Below are 16,113 nucleotides of genomic sequence, written 5' to 3'. Positions count from 1 at the left end.
CATGTAGAAGGACTGCCGGTGTACATGTCCATGTTGTCTCGTCTCATGAAGGTGCGATCTAGGCCACTCAATTTGACAGTCAAAGGCGAGTGGTTGAGATCGGTTTGCGGCAGAAATCCATTGCCGCAAAGGATTTGAAAGCTGCACGTCATGCCACTTTTGGGCATGCGTTTCGAGGTGCTCGGTCATGGTTGGCCTAGACCGATCGGTCACACGTATAGGTGGGACCATGGTGATCACGTTGATACTCTCTGGACCTCCTTAATTTATATATACACCCTCCATCCGAGTTGGCGAAGATCGATGGTCGTGGTCAAACTAAGACAGTTATGCAATGCCGCAAACCCTAATTAGGGTTTTGAAGTAGTCACGCACGCATGACTTCGGCCAAACGGTTTTGCAGGCTATGCTCCTTATTTGGGGAGACCGACCATGTGGGGCCCATATTGGGCCGACGGTAAACATGTGTGTACCTTCCCGATGGTCCTAAGCGCGATCTAAGCCATCCAAACATGCAGGAGAAGTTGGATGGTTGTGATCGGTTTAAGACGCTAGTGGAGTTTCCACGACCCTTTAAGCATCACGCCAGCCTTACTTCGAGCAAGCGTCCATTGCTCTAGGTCTAGGTTGTGAGAAAACCGATCAAGTGGGTATAGAGTGGGCCCGCCAATGTGGGCGTTGGTGTTTCAATGATCATTCGCGGGATGATCTAAGCCGTCCAACCAGGCTGGTGAAGTTGGACGGTCGTGATGACTTTAAGACTGCTTTAAACAGTCTAAGCTCGTCGAACTTCTTCCAAAGCAGCGCAACCATCCTATTTTAGAGCTGACGTTTGACGTTCTGGGAGGAGTTCGTGTGATGCTCGACCGGTTAGGGCATAAGTGGGCCCGCCGGTGGTCATCACGATGCTCGCCTACTCTTGTTAAATTGCGTGACCAACTTGTGTGGCCGCGATTATTTCTGAGACTGATTTGGACAATCTAGATTTCCTTTAAGGAAATTAAGCATGCTCAATCGGTCTAGTATAAGCACGCCGATGTGAGATTCTCTTTGTTAGAGAGTGATGTAGCATGTACGGGTATTTCATGCATGTCTCGAATTTGGCACTTGGAGATTCATGCTACTCTGCTGAGAGTGAACACTCAGTCGTCATGCCATGCCAAACATGAGAGTTCGGCGAGGAACAACATACGAAATACTAGGCTAATCATGCATTAATTAATAATGCTAAAAAATTCACAGAATATTTGGGATTGTTGCTACATGCACCATTCTGGGTGAATTTTATGTATTTATTGAATTGCTTCAAGTAAATAAAGCGAGAGGTTTTCTGTGCTCATCACTTATCAAATGGCTTTATCCTTTGCAGGATGTCAGCATATTATTTTTAGTTTTACAATTTTAGCCCTGAACTAAAATCCACCATCAACACCTTTATTTTTTCGTTTCTTTGTCATTTTTGTGACAAAAGGGGGATAAATATATGGAGTAAACAGGTGACACTGTCATTGATTTTATATTGATTGGCATCGCTAAGGAAAAGAACAATGTTGCTTGAATGTTTATCTAACGAAAGAGTGAAAGCACAGATTAAGGGGGAGTAACATGTCATAAATTGGTATAACAAAGACGTGCGGATTGAATATCTACCTATCGTCCTTAGGGGAAGTAATAGTTTTGTTATTATAATGTCAACAACGACATTTTCAAGGATTGAATGTAAGCAGTTTTACTGTGCTGTTGAATCGGGAATCAAGCGGATGTGTAATGAATTCTTGTAATTTGTTTATCCATATGATGTAAGAGTTTTGTCACTAAAATTGACAAAGGGGGAGATTGTTAGAGCATGGCTCGGTTGAACCCACCAAGCCTTGGTATGTCAAGTTGGTTGTCATATTTTAGTGAATCAAAACTCATGTTAAGAGTCGCTTGATTATGTACTAGAGTCAACTTCGTATAGGTTAGCTTGAAAGTATTAGGATATGAGACATTACAAGTATTGCGAAGTCTTGAAGATGTGAAGAAGCAAGGAGGTACAACGACAACAATCATCCTTCTACTTGAGGTTAGTGATATTTGACTTGAACTGTTTCATTCCCTAACGTATCTTTCAAGTCGTGCATATTGAAAACATAACTGCGAAGCATATTTAAACTCTAGATATACATAGTATTAAGGAATACAATACGAGGTTTATTTCTTAACCATTAAACTTTGTAGATAAGACATCGTCATAATCATTTGAATTCTATTGTGATTATGTATGGGTATGAGGTGAGGATTTCATCCTAGGGAACAATGTTTACATGTGTTCTAAGGAAGTAAGTTCATAAACTTGTTTGTGAACCGAAAAGGAAATTTCCTGGTGTTATTGGTTTTGTTATTCATTGCATATCTTATGAACAACCAATATGTGTTATTGAGTATAATCGCTCACAACTTGTTTGTGTTCTTGGTAAAACTATTCACAAAGGCCTAACTTATGTATTGGTATGACTTTTATTAGTGAAACCGATCTTAAGTAATCACCTGAGATGGTATGATACGGTTTGTGTTTTGTACGACCAATTATGGGAAAGGGGAATCGATCCTAGTAAGAGGTGCAGTACATCACAAAGGGAAACCGATCCTTGTATGGGGTGCATCAAGGTTTATAACAGAAAGGGGAACCGATCCTATGGACATGTGCAACACGTTTTTAGGCAAAGGGGAACCTATCTTATGGACATGTGCAACACATATAAGTTAGATACCATATATATGTGGGGAACCGATCCTAGTACCTAGTTAACCGAATTTTGGAAAGCTAGTGTGACTATGCACTACCTCCACAAGTTTCGGTAGAACCATTAAACCCATGATTGTAATTAAATGTTGGTTTGATCAATCACATAGTTCTTGAAAGTCAGATGAACCAATTCTAAACTTGTTTGTAAGTGTGGCAAACCGGTTTCAAGGTTGTAAGTGTGAAAGAGAACTTACAATGTAAGGATGTCGACATACTTTGAACATGTGCTATGAATGTTTATTTCTTTAATTTTCAAAGATATTCCTTAACGACTAAGGGAAGAGAATCCCAGGATCGAAACATAAGTAATTTAAGAATATTTTAATTAAGAATATTAATTTCATTTTGTAGGGAAATTCCATAATTAGTAATGTGAATTTACTAATTAGATTTTTCGAGAGATTTCGATCATTATTTTTGGAAAAAGCTTTTCCAGGAATTAGGGAAACCGAATTTGTGCTTTAATGAATATCTTGAGAATATTTTCGGTTTTGGAAATTCCTTGGTGTCCAAACTTCCTTGTCTATAAATACGTGAAGTTTGCCTTTCTAGCAAACTAATCCTTCGTAACAACAGGCTTCCTCGTTTGTTGTTGTTACTGGTGTAGCCGCCTATTCAGAGAAGAGAGTAACCTAGTTAGGATAAATCTCTTACGACTGCTCGGTTTAAAGTCTTCTTTGGGATTGAGAAGCTCTAGCGTGTACCGTTGGTGGGAAACTAGATAATTGTGGTTTATCTTTTGTTTTTGGTTGATTTGATTGACTAACGGTGGTTGAAATATGATTCCACCTAGTTTGTGTATTCTTGAGAATCTTCTCTTCTGATATAATATTCACTCAAACTAGTTCAGAGTTTCGACAGGGATCTTTAGACTGTTGTGAGTTCTAAAGACGATCTTATGATAATCCATTGTTAACAGACTCCGTTCTGTGCATGATTGATCACAAGAGATTCAAGTGATTGTGTGCAGGTTTTTATTGAAGATTTAAGAAGATTTGAAGACAAAAAATATATTGAAATCTGACTTGGGTTTTATAATCTTTGGTGTGCACAATACTTGTTTTGGTAAAATAAGATCCAATTAATAATTGGTTTATCCTTGTGGTAGATTGGATTGATTAATTGAGTAGATCAACATCAACACAATTCTTTGGATTAAGAGTGTTGTTGGCTTAATCTTAAACGATTACTTCGGTAATTGAACATAAGATAGATTTAAGGACCTGACGAATGAGTTTATGTTAAGATAAACGGAAGAGCCTTTGTTTGACTCATATCACTTGGTTGAAGAGAGTTGATACCAAACAGATTTGTTGTTCCTTTACTGTCCAAAGGAATTTTTCCAAGAACGTGACTTATTTATAAGTTGGAGGCGTAGGAATACAGACGGAACTAGGTGAACTATAGGTTTAGTTGCTTGGTCTCAACTATACGAAGTTGCTGTAATTTTGTGTAGCGGCTTAATCCTGAGGGTATTCAATTCTGGACAAGGTCCCGGGGTTTTTGTGCATTAGCGATTTCCTCGTTAACAAAATCTTGTTGTGTCATTTACTTTTATTTTCCGCATTATAATTTTTTATTATAATTAAAGTAAATTACACAAACATTAATTCATATTTACTTGATAAGCAATCCTATTGTGTTTGGTTAAGTCCGAACCTTTGTATCAAGTAAACATACTTTATTGTTGTACTGTCTCGATCTCGTATCCATAGACGATCACACGAAGTGTGAACCGATTAGTTGTATTGTCTCGACTCTGTCCATAGACAATCACTTTCAGAGAAAGGACTTATAGGTAGGAAAAGTTTTAGCTTGAGGTATATTTGGGTACCCTCGCCTTTTCACAAATAGTTAACCAACGGTTATCCATATGAGCATTTTCATATTAATCGTATTCATCTTTCTCATAACTAGTTCAAATGACTCATAAGAACTAGTTAAAGAGTTGTTCAATTGCTTAGGTATTTATTCATAGACACAATTGAAACAAAATCAGTTTGATCCATTTGAATCAATTCATGAACAATATACCCACGGTTTGCAAAGATTGCATTCCTTATAATTTATTATTTTTAAGTTCATGAACTACCGATTTTAGAAATAACCAGCTTGGGTACGCATACGGGCATGCAAAACTTAGCTACCGGATTTGAGTTTACAAACTCAGCAGAAATTTTCAGTTCGAAAACTTCCGTGGGTCCGCGTACGGGTATGATACCTAAGGTGACTGGTTTACTAGTTTGCAAACTACAAACTCAGCAGAATTTTCAGTTGGAAAACTTCCGCTGGTACGCATACGGGTACGTGTACCCAACCTGTCTCCTTCACCAATACCGTATGCACACATATGCACACACTTGGTTTCCGGCACATGGATTTATACACTAATGTGCGAACACACTATATATGATTATATCCATAGTTGGTTATCTCAACTCTACATTTCAATCATTGAAACATTCTTCTATAATGTTATAACAATCTTTATTCACGACTATCGTCATCAAAGCTATTTTCAAGATTGAAACGTCATCATGACTTTCATCACGGGTAAAGATGAAAGTGGTTAAAGCAAAAGCTTACCAACACATATTTCGAGCGAGTAAACTCGGCTCGAAATAGCAAATGTGTATGTATGAAAACTATCATACTTATATGATTATTGTCTCAAGAGTAGGAGATAGAGTAGACTTTTAAGTGATAGATAAGTTCAAGTCTCCACATACCTTTTTAGTCGGATGAAGTTCCACTTGTTCCTCGAGTATTTCTTCGTCTTCGTAAGATGATCGCCATGGAGTCTGGAGCTCAACTAAACTTAACTATCCTAGACCGAGACTTAGTCATAAGTAAACTAGAAATCAAGACATATAGTTTTGATCACTAATATTGACAAACATGCTTGATATAGCAACGTATGCGAGTTCGACCGAGCATTTCCCTAACAATCTCCCCCTTTGTCAATTTTAGTGACAAAACTATGAATACATATGGATTACAAAATAGATAAAACTTTGTAGCTTCTCATCCACATGCTTGATCTCCTTGGTGCTTCAACATTAATCGAAAACTTCGTCTTTTCCAAGTACTCCCATGATTTCACAGATATTCAGTTCAGCATCATAGTTGTTGAAGTTCTGTATCCATAACAATGAGAAAACAAAATCTCTTGATCATTGTTATACAGTGACATAATATTATTACACAACATCAAAGTTCTTATATCACAACTTAGACAACAATACTATGGTGATATGTATCACTCCCCCTTAGTCAATACTTCGTCTCAACACGAAAACCACTCCCCCTTACATAATGATCCGAAAACCATATGTATTTGTAGTGAGAACTACATATTAATGCTCCCCCTTTTTGTCAATAAAATTGGCAAAGGTACGAAAATGGGATCCTCATGAAATTTTCATGGAGACACTTCAAGACCAAAGAAAATTACATATCAACTTTGTTTAGATGCAATCATAAATCCGAAGATAAATGCATTCATCACGGAGTTTATAAAGATACAAGATAACTCCTCAAATATTCCACACCCGCACTCCCCACAAAGATATGGAAATTAAGCGCAAGTTCAAAAGAACTCTCCCCCATTTGATGTCATTCCCGAAAGAACAACAAGAGCGACCTTACTTTTACAAGAAAAGAAGGATTTCTTTGGACACCAAAAAACACAAACTGATTTTGTATCCAAAAATCTCAATCAAACTAATCACAAGAGAACCCATGATTAATTTAATTAAAATACACAACCAAATTAATCACAAACGAATCTATGATTTGTTTAGTTGGAAATGCTCACACAAGAAGACTTATGGAGCCGTACAATATATACATAAAATATGGATCAAGGAAGATCAATACTGCGGAATATACAAGGATTCGTTCTATTTCCCATCACTATTTGCACAATGACATACAATAGACATAATCCTCGTAAAACAAAATATTTTAACCTATCTTCTATCAATAAATGACATAATAGGCTTAACTTTTGTTTGTCAAAAGTTCATCGATCTTGTATCAATACATGCATATCGACATATAAACGAGATACCTTTTGACAATGTATGGGACAATAATAGTTCACGGACGCAAACACACATATCCCATAATATATTGCAATATATAAAACCATAAAGATTAATACTGCAAAAATCATCTTCCAAAAAAACTTTAGAATTTAAATAAATAAATCTAAAAACATGAAGATGAAAACGTTCGACATAGATATGTGTACTCACAATAATGGCTATTCCAAACCCTAGTTAACCTTCTTAAACGAAAACAAGAATAAAATTCTCTTAATAAGTTTTACTAGACATTAAGATCTTTGAAAAATTCCTTGTCGTCCCCGAACTCCTTGTCGTTAACAGCCATTGGAACATATGGTTCATGGAGGAAGGAGTCAATACCAATAAACCTTCTTGGCTGATGATGTCGAACCAGGGCCTTCTGAATTTCCAATGATCTTAGAACGCAAGCATTTATTTGCTGAATCTCTTTTCTTGCCAGCTTTAACTCTTCAAGAACATCAGAAAACTTCTGAGAGTTTGAAGGAACAACTCTTGGCTTCCTCACATTCCTTCTTTTTCTTTTTAAAGTTGGAGACAATTGAGATTTCTCTTTTTCCTTAGTGATTGATGGCTTAAAAATCATATTGATATCTTTCCCATCAATAGACATGGTGCTTGGAGTATCCATGAAAGCACGGTTTTGTGAGAGGAATTCATAATCTCAACAAGCAGTCTTAAGATATAAAGAGTATCAGAGAAGGAAAAAGGAATGTAGGGTTTCGTAACCGTTAAATAGGTTCGTACACGTCCATCTCACAACCCTATAAAGAGTAGAATTGTCGATAATAACCCTCTTCTTTTGGAAAACTGGTCCCTTCCGCAATCAACAGTGATATGGAGGAACAATGACTGAATTGCGAGAACTTCAAGAAGAATACATTGCTTTAGAGGAAATACAAAATGAAATGGAATCATATCCAGTTGCGAACACCAGCTCACAAACAGCGAATGCAAGCTTATTACCCAAGATAATAAACACAGTGGCGAATACTTCGCAAGTACAACAAGAAAAGGTGACAGGTAACAATCAACAGAAGTTGGTATCTATGGGGAGCCGAGATCAAGAAGAGTATGAAAGAGAAATACATTTCTACAATCGTGGAGGAAATAATAAGATTCAAAGACTCGATCAACCGCAAGAAACTTATGGAGGTCAAAGACCAAACTTTAACAGAGGACAAGGAGGTCACAAGGTAATATGTGAAGAAATCAAGATGCCACCTCTAAATGCAAGTGTGGAGAAGATATGGGAAGCTATAATTTTGATGGAGAATATACCAACCCCATGGAACATGGGAACGGAACCACCCCCAAACCACAGAAGTCATGAATTTTGTTCTTATCATCACTTTTATGGACATACCACAAACGATTGCAGAAATGTAAAGAGAATTATTTTGAGAGTGATAAATCAAGGAAAACTAAATGACTTTCTGGTAGGGCATCCGCAGTCTCAACCATTACCACCACCGCCAGAACATCACAAAGTGAATACGATGAAAAAGAAAGAAACATTCTTCATAGAAGTTGGTGCAAAAGAAAAAAATCTATTCTGTCACTCTATCGTACATTCATATAAGACAATTGAAGATTTTCATGATAATGTTTTGAGTAGAGTGTTCGCAAGAGATAATAATGGAAGAGAAATTATGAATATTGCTAAAATCTCGCGACTAGAGGAATGGAAGAAACAAATCATTTCTTTTACCGCAGAATAAATTCCCGAAGGAGAAGAGGTGCATGATAATCCATTGGTAATAAAATTAGAAATTAATCCAAAACTGAAAGAAGATGAGGATGATGAAGCTGAAGATTCATGGGCAATCAATAGAATTCTAGTCGATACTGGAAGCTCTGTGAACATCTTATTTTATCATACTTATAAAACCATGGGTGGAAGAGATGATGATCTTATACCATCAACATATAAGATATATGGTTTTAATGGTACTGCTAACAAGCCTAAAGGGGAGGTTACTATGCAAATTCCATTGAAGGGAATATCTTCTGAAATCTCATTTTGTGTCGTTGATGTAGAATCACCCTACAATGCATTAATTGGTCTACCTTGGCTACATGGGATTCTAGGTGTAGCTTCAACTTTCCACCAATGCATCAAATTCCCTCACCCCAATGGTGTAGGAATCATAAAGGGAGATTGGGTTGAAGGAAAGAGATGTTACGAAACTGAGATAGAATCTTGCGAAGGAAGAGCAAACAAGAAGGAAAACTGGCGACACAAAATCAAAGACGTACAAAGAAGTGAGAGGTTGATGGTGGATACAGTCGAAAAGAAAGGAGAAGAGATGTTTCGAAATTAATGCTAGCTCAGAATAAAAAGGATGAACATACCACTACCAAGGAAGCAGTAGCAGAAAATAATAAAGAAGCAGAGGATGGCAAAGGTAATAAAAGCAAGAAATGTATGAATGATTAAGTTGTTGCGATAATCTCGCAATAAGTAAAATTCTCAAAAATACATTTGATTGAACAACAAAATTGAGATTGCGAAATTTAGATACAATAAAATGATTTGCGAGACTCTCGCAGAGATAATGAATTTTACAGAAAATAATCAGAGAAGAATGACAAAAGAGAAAGAGGCGAACCTTTATGGCGTACACCATAGTTCGCGAATACAACATCGCAAAAGGCAAATGTAAGACCTAAAGTACGTCATATAAGGGGGTACCTATTGCATGACTCATGGAAAGGCTACACCGCCACCGGAACCTGAGTCATGGAGATTTGGGGTCAATAAAGCCCATCCGGGAGAGGCACCTTGGATTCTCAACTTAAGCATATGACTTAGGTTGGACGACTAAGGTAATAAGGACTCTCCCAAGGAGTGCAGATCTGATCAAGGCGCCGAGGTACACGGTTGAGTCAAGGGTGCCAGGGACGTTTGAAGCGTACCTTTCCATTCTTGACAAGTCTTGGCTTATACTGCACTCGACCTGAAGAAAACCCCACTTAGGGTGCAGTCTCGTAACCATAAACCCTATAGGTAAAAGGGATAAGAGGCTGCGAAAACAACTGGTTGTTGTTAAGACTGGATGGGAGGAGCTAACCTTGTACGGTAGAAGTATGCCTCCTTGAAGGGGAAACCATGGGGGAGATAAGGGCGGCACCCTCCATTAGGGAGCTGATAAGTGTCTTAAGACGCAAATGTCATAAGGCTTTTTATTCGCAAGGATATTAAGGCTTGTAATATTTGTGAAACAATCCTGAAGAGGCAATAATACAAAAGAAAAAGATAAGACGAGATCAATGGGTTTTCGCATGTAAGTGCGAAGACGTCCTGCGATTTCGTCGCAAGACGACAATGTCATGGGGATTTATTTTCGCAAGAATATTTAGGCCTGTCATATTGTCGCAACATTCCTGAAGAGGCCATAATACAAAAGAAAAAGTTAAGGAAAGATCAATGGGTTTTTGCATGAAAATGCAAAGACGTCCTGCGATTTTGTCGCAATGACAAGAGATGGCATAATAAGACCTTTAATTAGGAAGGCAAAATAAGACCACACAGGAATGAGATTTTGAAAAGAAACAAAATTCACTTCGCAAAAGGTTGCGAAATTATACAATAAGAAATTTTTTATGAAATCTCTCATTTGGATTCAAATAACAGAGGCAAGTATGGGAATGTATGAAATTAGAAAATGTTATTTATCTCCGTATTAGAGATTTACTCAAAAGTTCAAGAATTAATGATTATATTGATTAACTGTATTGCAAAGAAAAATTGTTTTCATTTACGCAGGTCAAAATGAAAGAAACACAAATATACAGAAAGAAGAAATAAATGTACAAGTATTACAAAGAATCAAAGAAAGAAGTAAAAAATATTTCTTGGTTAATCCTTCATCATCTTCATCAGACTTGTTTCATTCTTCATCTGCGTCAGAATCTTCATCACCATCAGAACTTCCATCACTATCAGATTCTTCATCGTCAGCTTCGCTATCAGAGATAATCAAACTGGGAGTATTCTGTGGGATTTCTTCTAAAAGACAAGGATAATCAGAATGTGGAATATTATGATCATCACAAACCATTTGGATGGTTTGATTGCGAAAATGCATAGCGTCATTCTTAAAATTCGCAACGGTGATCTTGATTTGATTCTTCAATCTAGAATACTTGTCATTGCGAGAAGAAAGATTCTTTGTGAGTTCCTCTTTTTCAGCTTCAAGTTCTTCAATCTTTTCACGCTATTTATTTTCAGAATCTGCGAACAAAAGACAACCAATTATTAACTTGATGAAAATTCATAAGAAGCAAAAGATTAGTAAAGAAGAGAAATTAGCAACCTTCTCTGTGAGAAATCATGTCTCTAATCAAGGTTATATGTTCAACTTGGAGACTAACATTTACGCCTAAATCTTTTCTAGCATCATCTAAAATTTTCGCAGCCCAGAAAAATTCATCCTCACTACTTATGAGAAGACGAGAACGAATTTGATTTTCCCTTTCGCAGAGTTCAATATTCTTGCGGTTAGCTTTATCTCGCTCAAGTTGAACTTCAAGGAGAGCCTCTTGGAATTTCGCCAAAGCATTGGCACCTTGATCAGAGATACGATCCTTATCATCTATGAGACCGCTAATTTTGGTTCTTAACTCATTGGTTTTCTCTTTGGAATCAATAAGGAGACGCTTAAATCTTTTGGCTAAGCCTAAACTGGATCTATGATCACTTTCTAAGAGGCGAAATTTCGATCTAAGTTCATTTAGATAAAGAGATGAAATTCTATCATTTGAGAAGCTATTTAAGGAATTGTTAAGACGTTCAAGAAGGGTATCATTATCCAAGGCATTAGGAAATGAGCGAAGAAGGGTAACTTCATCAGAAAGACCATAAATGTGTGCAAAAAGGATCATTTAAATAAGATAAAACAACAGGATGAATGAATAAAGAGAAAAGAGAAAAGTAACATACCGTAAAGCTGATTATTAGCTTGTTGAAGACTAGAAATTTTTTTCTTATACGAGGAAGAATCAATTTCTAATTGTCTATTTTTCTCGCGAAGTCCTTTAACTTCAGCTTCCAATTCATCATTCATTTTACGAAATTGAAGATTCTTCTTTTCAAGATTTTCGCGTCTTCTCTCTAGATCTGAGGCAACAGAAAAAAGAAGATTTTCCAGCCTGCAAAAAGAAATAAAAAAATATTAATATAGAAAGATATTTTTAGTTATAACAATGAAGAAGTAAAAAGATAACAGTATACCAGACTATTGAGAGAATGCAAGAAGTCGGGAGTCACTGATCTAGAAACTCCACGAAGAGAGCTATCACCATCTAGTAAAGGGACATCACAAAGGGTGGCGAGAGCTTTGCAGGTATTTGCGAATTGGCTATCCCTTGTAAAGAATCAGAAAAGAGGCCAGAAAGCTTAGCCATAGAAGATTCAGGTGGAGAATCTTCAGTTGCAGCAAGATCATCGTTATCCTCATCACCCTTGTCACTTCCAGAATTTTCGTTAGGAAGAACATTTGAAGGATAAGAAGAACGAACATTTCTTTTATTTGGAGGAGGACCAGTTGATTTTTCCCTGTGAAGAGCACCTTTACTTTTATCACCAATCTTCGCAGCATCAGCAGATTCTTCTACTTCAGCAATAATCTTCACACACAGATAGAAATAAGAAATGGAAGCATGGAAGTAATGGTACTATTTAAATTCGTAAGAGAAAATTTCTTACCTCATCTGTGTATGAGTGAAGAGATAACAGAGTACTAGATTTCCCAGTCCTGTTATAACTATCCTTTAGTTTTTGGATCTGCGGAATGTCGCAAGAGTTAGCGAACAAAATAGTAAAAATCAATAAAGAAATATAAAATGAGTTAAAGGGGGGAAACATACCTCTTTCTCCTTCTCGGGCCAATAGAAAACCCAAGGTTGATATGCAGCGAGATTCGCATGAAGAATGTTTGATCCAGCAATGTAGGGTCCCTTTAGCATTAAAGGAAAGACACATCATTTATCATCTTTGGATTGGCGAGGAGTTGTGTTTTTACCAGAATGCCAGTCAATATCTTGCATAAGAATTTTGGCTTCATCAATATTATCTTTCCTTCTTAATCGAATACCCCAGCGAGTATTCTCTTTCTTCATGGAGATAAGTTCGTAGTTTTCAAAGAAATTCGCCACTGTATACTTCTCAACAACTATCTCTAGGTTTGCGAATTTTGTATCCCTAAGTTCTTTGGAGTAAAGAGATCCTCTACCAGCACCACGATTAGCGAACTCTAGCATCATACGGATGCAGTCCCCACTTAGTTGGAAGATGGCTCGCGAAAATCCCGGATGAGCGAGAATTTCATAAAATAAAGGAAGATCTGGGTTATAAAGAGGAATAGGGAGACCTGCGAGAATCTTACCTAGAGAAATTATGATTGATTGATCATCACAATTTGGATTAGAGAAAAGCTTGACAGAAAGAATTGATTTGGCATTCTCACCAGGAATGGTGGAGAGTGTAAAAACTTTATCAGCAAGATCTTTCTGGACATCTTGTAAATTCTTCTCATATCTATGACCACTTGGAGCCATGTTTGAATATAGAGTATGGGAATGTATAGAAAGTAAAAGGATTGAAAGAAGAAAAAATTACAGCAGCAGAATTTGCAGAAGAGTAACAGAGTTGTAGAGATGAGAGAATAAATATATAAGAGAAAGTAAAAAGAAAAGTGGAAAAAGGGGGGGAGAAGAGTATATAAAGAAGATTTTTTACTCGAAAAAATAAACACCATTAAGACGAAGAGACGTGAGCGGTTGAAAAGTAGCGGTTACAGAAGACGTGTCAAGAAATAAATGGAAGAGAGAGTACGTGTGATAAATGTGGAATATGAAAAGATAAGCAGCTGCGGCATTTCTCACATCATTCTCTACTTTGCAGAGAAGATATGAGAAGAGGCAAGATGTAGGATCAGAATCTCGCAAAAATTATGTCTCAGCGAAATTATCAATGGTACAACACAATAGCGTCGCAGAACAATTTCAGAAACGACGTCAGCAAGGATCATGAGAAAGATGTGATAGTCCTGCGAAAATTAGAGATCTTGCGAAATTAACATTTGTAAGGTTGCGAGAATGTCGCAAACCATATCCGAAAATAAAGGACAGATTAGCTGTCATCCACTATGTATTTCCTTATAAATAGTCATTCGAGTTGTAAAGGAGAGAGAGACCTTTTTTAGTAAGAAAAAGTTCAGAGCAAAGATCATTCTTGACTTCTTTATCTTTCTTGTAAGAACATTCAAAAATTAATCAATAAAACTAAGAATATAAACCTAAAATGAGTTGATCAACAATGAAATCGTGTGAGGGGTATAGTGTAGGATTTCCTGCAACTACACCCTCGTCATTTCACCTATGTGTATACTCTCACTATAATCTTAAAAAAAATATGGCTAATCCTAACTTTACTCTGGACGAAAATTTATATTTTTTGCATAAACTATGTAATATACTATCTGAACAGGGGTAACAGATTGAAAAAGTGGGGGTACAACAACCACACCCAATATTTCTCTTAGCAATCTGTATGGACAAACTCCAACATACTTTCTAGAGAATCAACTAGACAGTCAGACTCAATATAGATAAAAAGTATATCAAAGAGTTTATATCTCAATCTCTCGATTTGATCTTTACTCGAGCAAACAGAAATCTGAGAGTCTTTATCAAATACTAGAGAGATAACTTGGATGGTACCAAAGACCAATATCCAAGTGTCAATCAATTTAAATCAACAACCAAAAGGTCGGATATTCTAATTGATTGATCAACGCACAACCTGTGATATTTCAATTATATTACAAAATATAATGCAGAAAAGAAATAACATAGACACCAGAATTTTGTTAACGAGGAAACCGCAAATGCAGAAAAACCTCGGGACCTAGTCCAGTTCGAACACACACTGTATTAAGCCGCTACAGACACTAGCCTACTCTAAATTAACTTCGGTCTGGACTGCAGTTGAACCCCAATCAATCTCACACTGATCCAAGGTACAGTTATGCTCCTACATCTCTGATCCCAGCAGGATACTACGTACTTTATTTCCTTAGTTGATCTCACCCACAACTAAGATTTGCTACGACCGAAAGTCGAAGACTTTAATAAACAAATCTGTATCACACAGAAAAGTCTACGGTAATAGATAAATCCGTCTCCCACGAATATACCTACGAGTTTTGTTCTGTATTTTGATAAATCAAGGTGAACATGAACCAATTGATAACCCGGAATTATATTCCTGAAGAACAACCTAGTATTATCAATCACCTCACAATAATCTTAATCGACGCAACGAAAAAAGATAGTGCGGAATCACAAACGATGAGACGAAGTGTTTGTGATTACTTTTGTATCTTGCCTATCGGAGATATCAATCTGAAGCCAATTATTACAATTGTACTCGTAGGATAGAAACAATAAGATCAGATCACACCACTACAAGAAAGTAGTATCGGTCTAGCTTCACAATCCCAATGAAGTCTTTAAGTCGTGAACCTGGTTTAGAAGAAGAAACCAAAGGTTAAAGGAGAATCGACTCTAGCTTAGCACAACTAGTATCACACAGAAGGTGTGGGGATTAGGTTTCCCAGTTGCTAGAGTTCTCCCTTATATAGTCTTTCAAATCAGGGTTTGCAATCAATGTTAGCTTGGTAACAAAGAATTCAACATTCACCGTTATATGAAAACCTGATTAGATTTAAGCTAATATCTTTCAACCGTTAGATCTAAAACTAGCTTGTTACACACAAATGAAATGCACGTTTCTAGGCTTGTGTAACCGTACCCAAACTTGTACATTTGTTGGTTCAACAATAGTTAACCAAATGGTTAGCCATATGATCACTTTCATATCAACCATATTATTCTTCACCATAACTAGTTCAAGTGACTCAAATGAACTAGTTAGAGAGTTGTTCAATTGCAAAGAAATCTTATGTAACTACACAAGACACAAATGAAGCAAAAACGATTTGATTCACTCGAATCGGTTCATGAAACGGTTTGCAATTTGCATTCCTTAGTTTATATAAGAATAAGTTCACAAACATTGTTTTTAGATATAACCTACTCAAGTTCGCGGACGGAGTTCACAAACTCCTGCAGAATTTCTCGGGTCGAGAACTTCCGCCAGTTCGCGGACTTAGCTCACGCCACTATTCCGGTTCTCTTGATTAACAAAGTTCGCAAACTTTGGTTCAAGGA

The sequence above is a fragment of the Papaver somniferum genome, chromosome 7, assembly GCF_003573695.1.
Source record: "Papaver somniferum cultivar HN1 chromosome 7, ASM357369v1, whole genome shotgun sequence".
Taxonomy (NCBI): Eukaryota; Viridiplantae; Streptophyta; class Magnoliopsida; order Ranunculales; family Papaveraceae; genus Papaver; species Papaver somniferum.
The sequence above is the reverse complement of the archived record's forward strand: the minus strand, read 5'-3'. Positions refer to the sequence as shown.